Source organism: Platalea leucorodia, assembly GCF_965183815.1.
Source record: "Platalea leucorodia genome assembly, chromosome: 9".
Classification (NCBI taxonomy): Eukaryota; Metazoa; Chordata; class Aves; order Pelecaniformes; family Threskiornithidae; genus Platalea; species Platalea leucorodia.
In genome coordinates, this window is record NC_138831.1 from 38,140,303 (window position 1) to 38,152,807 (window position 12,505).

Below are 12,505 nucleotides of genomic sequence, written 5' to 3' on the forward strand. Positions count from 1 at the left end.
AGCCACCTACCCTGCTAGCACACCCAGCTGGGACTCACATGTTCCCAGTCACACGCAGAGGCAGAAGCTGTCCTCCAATTTCTTGAGCTTCTGTGTCAACCTCTAGTGACAGCTCCAGCCCCAACAAGTATCATCTGTCTACCGTGAGGCTGGAGACCATTTGCACTCCCAAAGCTGCACCCTCACTAGTATCTCAGCAATCGGAGGGCTCAGTCTTCAACCAGCTTGGATGCTGAGTTGTGTCACTGGCCACAGAAGAGTTGAGGAAAAATGCAGGAAGAAGCAGAAGAGTCCCTAAAGTAGCAAACCTCTCTTTCTACATGAAGAGGTTGGGTCCAGTCCACTGGAAAGCAAAATATTTTCTGCTCTCTATACTAGTAGTACCAAACATGATTTAAGATAAGTCAAACTCGCTCCCTTCCTCCTTGTACATCCTCCTCCGCACTATATACACACATACTATTTCAGAACCAAAATCCTCCTTGTGCAAGCAGTTGTCCAGATTTCAAAGCATTCATGTACAATTGCTAAAATAGTCTACAGAGCAGCCTCCAGTTTTCCCACTGATGTTCAGTAGCCTGAAAAGGTTAGCAAGCCAAAGAGGTCTCACTACTATTCCCTCCTTCCTTTTAGCCTGCATTTTAAAAAGCAACTGCATGAAGCATAGTAATACACATTAACAAGGAGAGAAGGCTAATGTATCATTTTAAATCAGAAGAAAACCTGCAAAGGTTAAAAAGTTTTTGCAACCACTGAATTCTTAATTGAAGGTGAATGTGTGATAGAAGATAAAGATTTTCAGGTACAGGTTGGGTCAGCTGGTGGATTTAATAGCTTCTATAAAATGGCACATTGCAACAGCTTTTATACTGTCTTTATGGGCAACTATCAATTTCCATCTGGGCTTGGTGGCAACCAGATCAAGGTACGAAGTCTGAGGAGGCCCAGAAGCCCAGGCTCAGATTTGCTCTTCTTCCAGTGACAGAAGAAGTTGCTAGTTTAGTCCAAATCCATGGTCTTGGTTCAGAAGAGGCTCCAGCCTCTGTTGAAAAGTACCTTTGAGGTCAAGGCTTTTTCAGGCTTTGTCCAGTGTCTGCCCAAGTGCCACTCCATTCCAGCCTATGCTCTTAGTTAAAAAGATTAAAAAAAAAAAAAAAAAGGCAAATTCACCTGATACTTTTTGTTTCTAAAATACAATATTAACAAGGAAATCCTGCCCAAGAAGGCTACCACTAATTTCTTGAGTGCCGTTGGGTGCAATTTTGTGCTGAAATTCCTCTCCCGTGGATTTGGGGGTAGCCTCCATTCACCTTGGAGAAGACGTGCCAATTAGAGAATGACTGAGTACAAAAGTCAAAGATTGGTCAGTAGTAGTTAGCTCCGTTGGTGAGTCTCATTTCAAGAGAAGTAACCTAACTCCTAACTCAGGAGGTATCACACCATTCATTCATTCATTCCTCTTATAACCAAGCATCAGACCCCCACCACGGTCACGGAGCAACTGACGGACATAGAAGAGTTTGCTGCAAGACTGGCCACTGCACTTGCCCTAGGAACAGAGGAGTCAGTGTGAAGAGCCATGCTGGCACCAAAAACCCCAAACCCTCATCACATGCAAATTCTAATTTAATGAGTAGCACTAGGGTTTAAAGGTATGACCACCAGATGCAGACTGCTGGGCCCAGTCCCTGGCATGGTCAAACACAGCCTGCATCCATGCCCAACTTTTCCTTAGCCAGATGCGCTCCATAGCTTGGTCTTTCTAGATGAAACTGGGCAGTCATGCTTCCTGAAGGCCACACAAGTGGACAGACTCCCCTCTGGCTCTGCAAAGGCCACATGGCCCACTTGAGGAACTAACAAATGTTCTCAGAAGTGCTGTGTCTAACTTAGATTTCGAGTAACAGCAGCAAGGCTTACATAGTTGTTTATCAGTCAAAAAAGAGTGGTAGGCTTTTTATAGTCTAAACTTTAAGAAGTGATAAAGATCTATGAATCATCTAACATGCAGTTTATCTACAAATAGGATTAAAAATAGAGCAGGTAGTTTCGTCTCCTTTTTTTTTTAATTGGAATGGAAACAAAAAGAAAGCTGGCAGATGAGGAAAAAGAAGGCTGCTGAGGATGCTGAGCACAAGGCTATGGCTGAGGACTGCAATGAGACTTCCTCAATTATTGTATCTCCCTGATGAGGGGCCAGATCTTAGGTACTCTCAAGTGGCCCTTTTCTGTAATGAGGATCTCAGTATTTGGCCTATTCATATTTTTCATTTCTCTGCACTTGGTCCAGGAAATCACACGGCTTGGCATTTTACCACTGGAATCGATGCAAAGACTTCTGCCTTTTAAGTGCTTGGCTCTGCCTCAGAGTTTTTTAATCTTTCCTTTCCTAAATGTAACTGATTGACGGGAGTGTGCATCCCTGGGTCAGCTTTCAACTCATGATCCAAATAGCTTCTCTTAACTTGGAAGAAATCCCAACAGTTTCCCAAAGAGTTTTCCTTGGGACAGTCTGGAAACACTCCTTGTCAATAAATAATTTCTACCAAGTGAAACACTGACAGAGCTACTCCGCTCAGCTAACGATGCTGTGAAACATTAACCTCCTTCCCTGCTGCGTGGTGGCAGAGATGGTGTTTTGCTGCTTTGTGACCCATGAGTGACCTCACTGTGGACTCCCGAACTTTCAGCACACCTCCCTGAGGTTCGGGATTGAGTTACTTGGCACCTACATTTAAAGAAGCAGATGGGAAAAAGCAACTTTCACTTCTTCCTTGTCTCTCCTGGGCATTGCATACAGTGAGAGGGGGCAGATAATGCCAGGACCGCCTGTTCCTCACCCAAGGATGCTCCGTTTCCCTGACACCTCCCCCCCCCCCCCTCCCCCCCAGCCTGGCAGCGGTGCTGCCTGATGTAAGGGGCTCTGCCTGCCATCACCTAGGGATCTTGCTGCTCCAGCACACTCAGAAGAGCTGTGGCTCCAAGGGCTGGGAAGGAAGAGGAGAAATATGCTGCCGGGGGAGCGAGGGCAGATGCCTGCTGCAGAACCAGATGGCTATGGGACCACAGGGGCCACCCACCCCGTGACACAACACGTGTCCCTGACAGAGCTCCCTGGACACAGGCATGGCCAGCAGTCGGTAGCACAGTTGGGCAGCACCAGCAAGTCCAGTAGCACCACTGTCACCTCAGAAGTCTCTGAGGCTGAGTGACATGGGTGCACATACTTGAATGCCATTACACATTCAGTTGTGCCTGCAGTGAGACAGGGCACAAATTTGTACCCATTGCTGCTGGGCAGGAACCGTGACGCTGGAGACACCAGGGCTGTTGTTCCACAGAGCTCCAGGACCTTGTGATAAGTTCCTGAGGGTTTCAGAGGGTGAGATGCTCTGGGAGACCCCTCCTCACTCCAACAACCCCACCAGAGAGGGTTTGCCCAGAAGAAGGTCGTGCATGATGCCAGAGGGCAGAAGCCACCTCACCAGTATCATAATTGACACCTATGCCTCTGGATCTTCCCTATCCACTCCTTCCAACTTCACCCCTCCACTGAGTAGTTTCTCTACACCCACACTTCTCCACACCCACAATTCTCTCTCCTCCACCTGTCATAATATGCAGCCTGACTGTGCTGACAAGCCCACACCACACTATCCACTCTTGCTAGCAAGCCCAGAAAAGGAAGCCTTGTTCAGGCCCCTACCCTTGGGGTACAAACCAAGCAGAGCACCAGATCTCCCTTCCTGCCTCATCTCCAGAGGAGCTTTATGCCCGGTGGCGTTGCCCTGCACAGGTATCTATCTCAGGAGGGCTGCATGGCTTTGCCAAGCCTGAGCCAGCAGCCCAGAGCTATTTTGTAATTAGGATGCTTCATTCAAGCAAGAGAAGTTGTTAAAAGAGACCAGTATAGAAGAGTGTTTGTGGAAAGGGCTGGGTAAGGAAAAATAAGCCAGTTTAATGTTCTCACAAAGAGCACTGATACAGAAAAAAAAGGAAAAGATTTTTCTTTTCCATAAAAAACAAACAAAAACTCAACCCACTTTTCCTTCAGTGCAAGTAGTCTGCAGAGCCTCCTGCAGAAAGGCTGTTAGAGCCCTGCTAGCTGGCCCAGACTTGACAGTGCTGCACTAGGAGAAAGAAAAAAGCCAAAACAAGCAAACAAAAAACCCACTCTTACTCAGAAGTCAGCCCTCTGCCTGCAACCTGCACACACTAGTCACAGCACAACCAGGACAGCCAAGGAGAGATTAGGTCAATTTACAGGAACAAGCTCACACAGCTCAGAGTCCACAGCTCCCTAGAGGGCCCCATGCTTTCACCAGGGCTGGCCAAGTCTGGCACAGGCAGATCCCTCTCTCCCCCTTGTGCCCTGGCTTCTTTTTGGAGCTTGTGCTCCCAGGGGCCCTGGGCAGCTCCCGAGGGACGCAAGGGAACACAGGGAACAAAGTACATGCAGTGTCCTGGCCAAGCCCTGCCATGCACAAGCTGCGCCGTGCTTCTGGACGTGAGACTCAGGTTTTGGGCTGCCTATTTGCATGCTTATTAAGAGGTGTCCAGTACCAATCTGCAAGGCTCAGCAGAAGAAATCCAAAGGAAAAGCCATATGGCCCTCGGCTGTTTTGATGTCCAATTAGTACCTCTACTTACGAGAGCTGCTACTGCCAGGCAAGTACCTCAGCCTGCAGCACCCACTCAGGCTGATAATGCTGCAGGTTTGGCACCTGGGCCTCAGCACTGCACCTGCGTGGACTGCTCTGCCTGCTGGGTGCTGGCTACCCGGCGAGCCCTCAGCCTTTTGCCAGCTCAGCATGAAGGAGTTGTCAGTGGAGCTATCTATGGGATACTTTCATGGCTGGCATCTCCCTCCAGAGCTTGTGGCTGAACTCTCGTTATTTTGCCTTCAGCACCAGCAGCTCTCATACTTTCAACAGAGATGCTAAAGCAGGTTGAGATGTTGCTTGAGAAACACAGCGCTCTGCTCTACCTGTTTTACCTGCTCAGCCTCCCTTACAGCCCTTCTTTGGCCCAGCTAAAGTCGTTTCAGCGACTTGGATGGACAAACATTTAGCCTTAAGGCCACAGCTGGGAGGAAGCTGTAACAGGGCAGCATAGACATGACCAGCCTTATACAGTCCTACAAGTTCTCTGAGGACAGGTGGTTTGCACATAAGAGATGGTGTTAGTGCCTGCTGTATGTGCCCAGCCATCAGAGGTAAATCCATAAGGAGCAATTCACCCTGCTGCCTACTGACTTGACCCAAGAGGTTTGGATGTGTATATTCAGAGGCTAGAAGCCTAACATCCACAACAGATACACCACCCCAAACATGGAAATATTCCTGCCACATCCTCACTGTAGCTGGCTCAGTCTTGACCCTATAAATGAACAGTGCTTAATGCTGGTGAGCAAAACCTCTCTCAAGAGCTCAAACTCTAGAACAAACAACTGTTACAGGGAGGGGGAACAGGGCAAAGAGGAAGGGGAAAGTGGGAAGGGACAAAATTCAACAGAGGTTGTATTGTGCATGAGGATCAGGCAGCTTAAAGTGCCATAAAATCCTTTATACAAATGTGTTTGCAGTAAAATGAAATAGTAGCTATTCTCAGGGAAACTGTAGCTACCCTCAGTGATTTTTACAATAGCCTCAATGATGCAGTATTTTTTCCTTTTTGAACGAGATGCTATCACTAGTGGTATGTATCTGTATACTTACAGAATACTTTAGATCAGCATATCAAGTTCAAATGGAAACTGTTTTATACGTTTATACACCCAGGCTGGATAGGGCTTTGTTCAATAACCATTTCTCATGGTGAGATAAGGGACAGAACTGAATGCAGCCATTAACTGTCAATCAAAGCACATATCAGTTTATTCATGACTCCCCTTACCCCTGGGAAAGGATAAACACTTTAGATATCCCTCAATTAACTCTCTCAAGGACCACCTAGTCACAGATTTGCTTTTGATATCCTACTTTTAAAACCTTTTGTCCCTGTCTACTGAGTTTACTACAGGCAGAGCTGGTGCAGCATTACACTTTTTTATTTCAATCCTTGCTTTTGCTAGAAGGTTAGTCAACATCTTGAGTCCTACCCCACTTGCTCAGACAAAGTCTCACTGATCGCAAAGATGAATGGGGCTCATTTCCTCATTTTGTCCCATGGGACAAGAAACATACTTAATAATGCTCCGGGTTACATATGGCTTGTATGTACTGCCAGGGCCTTCCAGCGCTGCCTGTTCCGGAGCAGATTTCCTGTATCCCAGACAGCTTCCCATTTAAACAGGCACATGCTTCCTTCCCACCGTGCAGGTGGGACCATAAGTACCTACGATCCTGCCTTATTAAGTCCATGTCTTCTGAGCAGGTCACAAGGGCACACTGGAAGCAAAGAGGTAGCGTTTAAGCCGCCAAACAGCTATTCTTTCATCAGAGCAGCAGCGAAACCAGCACTGCACAGATCCAAAGAGGAAACTTTGCCATAATAAGCTTAGATCAGAGTCCAAAGTAGGTGGAAGCATGCCAGTTAATGACTTCCAGCTCCAGCATGGAGAGCATGCTGGAGGAGGACAAATGGAGCAGTGTCTGTCCTCAGCTTGAGAAGTCACAGAGCTCCTTTCTTCTAGATGGTCCATTTGTGTATTTAGAGAGGGGGTGGCTTTAGGGGTGGACAATGACAATTAGAAACATGCCACACATTTGGATCTCAAATCAGACAGGCTCCCCCAACATTTTGTAGTATTAATAGCTGGCTCTTCATTTAACCCGTTACAGGACAGAGCTATTACATTAATTCAGATGTCGCACTGAGTCCTAAGACTGGTACTGCTTCTCCCTTGGGGCTGGGAAGGCAGGGAAGGGAGGGAGGCCTGGGAACCCACCACCTGCATTTGGGTCCCTTCTTGCCTTACAAATTTTAGCCCAGGCGCTTCCAAAAGATACCGAACTTGTCATAGAACAAAGGGCACAGCCACAACCTCATCCTTCCCAGGACACGGAGAAACCTTCCAGCATGCAGCCAAGACATCCAACCAGGACTACAGGACAATGGAGGGGAAAGAAAACTACATCTGTGACCTGCCAGTGGATTAGCATTGAAATAAAGATTGAGCTCAATGATATACACCCCTCTCAAAATCTGAGCTTGATAGGAGACCAGATACTACCCACGCAGCAGGACCAGTAACTACCTGGGAACGAGCAACAGGCCCACAGCCAAAGAGAAACAGGTCAAGAGTCTCTGAGTTTCAACCACTACACTCAACACACACAACCAAAAGGGCCAAAACGTCTGCAGGACCGTACAGATAAGCAGCAGGAGTGCCGCAGGCCATGCTACCACTCCATGTAGTCATCCCCACTAAAAACGGTTGACCGTTCCCATGTTTCTCAGATGTCCACTTTTACTGTTCACTGCTTCCACAATCAGAGGGAAGTTTGGGACTGAAATCCCAGGCTCCCACCCTTTTTGCTGTTAAAGCACCCAGCCATGCAATTCCCTTGGTCTTCAGCAGGCCCTCAGGCTTGAACCCCACTGGTGGGATCACCTCCCCTCTCTCCTGCCTCTCCTCCACCACCCCTCCAGAGGCTGAGCAGCAGGTCCCATCACCCCCATCTCCTCAGCCGGGGCCACCCCGCGAGAGCTGAGGGTCAATGCATTACCAGGCAGCGTGCGCTGCAGGGTCTCACTGCCACGCACAGCGGACAAGGTTAGGGTGCCCTCGCTGGTGAAACGATCCAGCCAGATGCTGGCCAGAAGCCCCTCAGATAAAACCTCCTGGAGGTAAGGCTGGAGAGGGAAAAGGATGAGAAGCAGAAGCATGCAGGCTGCTTCCGCTCTCGCCAAGAGACACCTTTACGCTCCAGCACCCTGGGAACCAAAAAGAGGGTGTTCTTGGGCTGAATAAATCTGAAACTTTAACTTTCAGAAGTTTGTGTGAAGGCTTCTGCCTGGTTCTTTCACAGCATGCGAATCTCGCTTTGAGTTCAGGTTTCCACCCAAAACTCAAAGCAAAACTGCTGAAACCACAGGCTTTTACAGAATCTCCACCCAAAATAACTACCTTAGCGCAGGTTTGCTCGAAATTCAAATTTCTCTTGTAGGCAGGGCATGGGGTTTCAGGTTGGTGAGGAAAACTGCAGCTGAGGGAAGGACAGAGAGCGAATGGGCAAGTCAGGAGCCCAGCCCTGCTCGTCTGAGCAGCAGACCATACTTGGTGCAACCCAGCAGCTCTGTGTATCTGTTCCTTGAACCATCAAACCTGTTCCTGACCTGTCAGCATTTCTGAATGTAAATCCCTGTATGTGACAATGAGGTTCTTTGCCTTAATTACCACATCTGTTTGCTGCCCACTGGGAATAAGGGCTGTAAACCTTTCCAACACTTGCATGGGCACTTGACGAGCTTTCTGCTCCCCCCGCTTTGTGGCCACTCTGTGGGTTGAGCACCTCGCAGTCTGCCCATGCTCCACCCATGACCTTGTGCCTTCCCTCTCTGTTGTAATCCAAACTGGGAGCCTACTTCACTTACTCTTTTTAGCAGCCTGTTCTCTTTATCTGTTATAAACTCAGCAATGCTAAAAACGTAGGACACAATAGCACTTGGATGGGACGCCCAATGTCAGGAATAGCTCCCCTGGCTCCCTGAGCAGGACTGCGGCTTGACAAACCTCTCCTGACAAACATCATTGCAAGCCTCGTAGAATGTGGGAACAACTCTTCCCTCCGGTGTGTTGGATCTCCTGCTCTCCTCCTTGGATAAAAGGCCGTTCTGTGCCTTTCAGCTGCCGTTCAGGGCTGCCAGAACAGCCAGAAGCTGCTCTCTGCTTTTTTTTTTTTTTTTTCCCCCCTATAAACCACAGACAGAAGAAAACCACAGAGGGAAGAAAAAGCTTAAATCAGCATTGGAGATTTGGCTACTACACTTCAGTTCTCTCTTATTTTTTAACCAGGCAGATCTATAGCAGAGATAAGCATATGCTTAAACAGTTTGCTGAATCAGAATCAAAAGAGTACTCAGGTTCTCCACTGAAAAGTTGCTTTGATACCCCAGTTATGCTGTTCACTTAAGCAGTACATGTAAGTGAAATATATCTTTTTTTCCCTTATGCTTTTGATGCTGATATTTCTGTAGGAAAGACTGTATATCCCGTCTCTAACAGAACTCTCTTTTCATCGGCAAGACCAATGCTGCTGGGTGGTACAAACAGGCAGTCACCTTGTCAGAAGTGACACTGACAGTCAACGGGCTTTGGTCCCCAGGAGTCAGGCTGCTAAAGGCAGTTTGGCAACTACCTGCTATCCAAAATACTCTTAAATCTCTGGTCTGAAGACACAGTCTAGACTAAAAAAAGCCTTGACATAACAGCCCTGTCTCTAACACCAGATTTTCTCAATGCAGTAAAAATGACAAACTTTCCTAGTAAGGGTACTTGTGCTGGCAGAGCATTTCCCAGTTCAGTAAGTAAAATAACCTAAACAAGAAAAAAAATCATGTTGATTTAATTATACACCTACAATGGGATTTTAATGATACAGAAATGGCATAAAAGAAATCTTTTCTTTAAGCAGCATTTCCTTATTATCATAAGCTTCTAATGTAGGCCTGGCCTTAGGGACTTGCAGGACAAATTTAAGCCTTAAGTCACTTCACGCTGGAAAAATCTGTAACCATTATCCTTTGCAGATGCAGAAGCCAGTGCACCCCGCTACACAAAGCAAAATCACTTGCTTTAGGTTTTTTTAAAGAGGCGACTGTTCACTTGATTTTAATTTTTCCCCTTACAATACAGAACAACCCTAAAGAGTTTTGCAGAAAGCTTTTCAAAATAAACACGCAAGGTCACGCTGCTGCGGGGAGGAGGGAAAGCACAAGCTCTGCTTCTCGGAGGCAGGAAACGGGTGCTGGGGAGCAGGAAGCCCCGCAGCGAGGACGGCAGGTCCCCGGGAGCAGCTGAGCCAGGGCCAGCTCCATCAGTGCAATGTCCTGTCCTGTCAGACCAACAGCTTCAAAGCCAGGCTTTGCAGTTCATTTCTGAAAAGCTTTTTATTAAGAAAAACAAACAAACAAACAAACAAACAAACAAAATAAACAAAGCAAGGGTTATATTTGACATTACACATGGCTTTATATTCTAAAAATCATTGCAGGAACGATAGGACTGTAGGATATGACCCACTCAGTTACACATATACTACAGTGCACTGTAATCCAACGTTGTGCTATATATCTATTTTTTACACATGTATGAGCCAAAACCCTACATTATTTTCTATAGTTTATGACCAAGAGGTTAGTGAAGGACAGCAAAAGCAACCTCCATTCGGATAAATGCTCGTCTGAGTTTCAACACTGGTCAAATGGGAAGTTTGCAAAGTAGGTCTAGAGGAGCAATTAGAAGAGGTTGACCTCAGTGTTAAAACATCCTTCCTTGCATTTTCTCCTTGAAGGGCAGATGATTGCATGCAATCAAGTTGGAGCAATTAACAAAAATGACCATTCCAGCAGCTGACAAGGACCACCCTGATCAGGTTCAACCCCCTGCAGCAGGTGACTGGAGGTGTCCTGTCTGGTTGCGCACTGGGAACACAAACAACGCCAGTTCACCTGTCCTTGCCGAGGGAGTCAACGCTTCCCTACCACCACAGCTGGTTCACCCGTGATGGTCTGGCCATCCTTTCTGCCTGCGGCATAGGCTCTTCTAGGGGGCCCTTATAGCGTAAGACACAGGACTCCCAAAACTAGACAGGGAGGTTGGCTTTCTGCTCTCCCCTTGGCTGTGCTCTGGCAGCAGCGAATTTGGCAGCAGGGCCCAAGCGACATTCGACACGCTGTGCTGTAAGGAGGTGGGATTTCTGGGGGCTGGACCAGCTGAAGAGCAAAATTGCCATTCCCAGCTATAACACAATGCAGTGGTTTGGGTCTGTTTCTGGGGAAAGCATCACCTTGCACAGAGCAGAGCCCTTGCCAGTGCAGAGCGGCAGCAGCCTGGCGGTGCTTGGTGGGAAGTGGGGATGTCCTGCTCTTACACAGACTACCAGAGCTGTAATAAAACCAGCGAGCAGTTCACTCCAGCTAAGTTACCCCCAAAGAAACTAAATATCATCCTGCCCTACTCATGTTTGTTTGTTTTGCTCCAGCCTCCTGCTTTTCTCCCTTGTTCTGACAAGGAAAGGCCAGGGTGAAAAGAGGGAAAACATGTTTTCTGCCTTCTTTTGATCAACAGAGGATTCTGCAATACACTGATCTGTGAGGCAGCAAATACCAGGAAGGGCCAGAACAGCATGAAACCCCTTTGGCCTGCTGAAGCTGGCAAGAACTTTACCATTGACCCTGTTAGTGCTGTATGGGTAAAGCCCAGGGACTGTTTATGCAATAGTGGGTATTTTATGTCTGAACGAGGGGTTTAATTAACGTTGATCATGCTAGCTGTAGCAAAGATACCGTATTTTTTTCTGTCTAATCACCTAACCCCCCCCTTCCCAAACTATTAAATTCTATCATCAGAATAAACATCCATTTGGAGTTTATACTTAGTTTTAGAAACGGGGAGGGGAAGCTATTTCCCTTGACATTTCCTCTACATAACCTTAATACAACGTAATAAACAATTCAGTTATGCTGCCGTTGTTACTAAATCTAGCATCGAGATGCTGCTTTTCTAAGAGGGAAAAATTCAGGCATAAATTTTCAAGTGGTATCATCGCTCCACAGCTTTCCTGCGACAATACTGAGCCCTTTCCTAGACAGAAAGGCTAATGAGTCCCTTAAAAAAATAGCACCAGTTTTGGCTCATTTCCACAGAAATAGAAATAGAAAAATTGGTGGCAAGGCCAAGTAGGTAAGAAAGGCTCCACATTGCAAAAAGCTGAGTAATCCTGTGAGACACTGAGCTGCTCTGGGTAAGGGCTGAGGGCACGCTGCCCTGGGCAGAAAGGCTTTAGCATCCTGCAGGATCAAGCTGTTACTACTGAATTCCTCTCTTTTGCAATCTGTCAGGGAACAGCTGTGCCAAAGTGGAAAAAATCCCGGAAAGTTATTGAAACATTCTTACTATTAAAGACCTCATGTTTCCACTGCAAATGGATAAAACTCCCAGTGAGATTTCTGGTGTTTTTTAAGGTCAGCATTTGCGGCATTACAAAATATCAGGCGTTCTGCGACACTGTACTCACAGATTTTGCGAATATTTTTAAGTAAGACTAGAAAAAAATTGCAGCTTGCTTGTTGCAATTGACACCACTGGTTGCCCGTAAACATATGTAACACTGATTTACCGTCCTTTCTGCCACTTCTCAGTACTGATCTGACCCCTGTTTCCTTAGGTACTTCCCTTCTGACTTTGCCCCAGTTTGATCTAGTGACTGGGGCTACTTTAAAATAATCTTCCATTGCCTGCATTTGCAATCCCTAATGAAAGGGACTGCAGTGATTTGGTATGGGACTGCACAGCACTCTGCTACCTTTTGCTATAAGGATAAATGTTCTATTCCTGTTG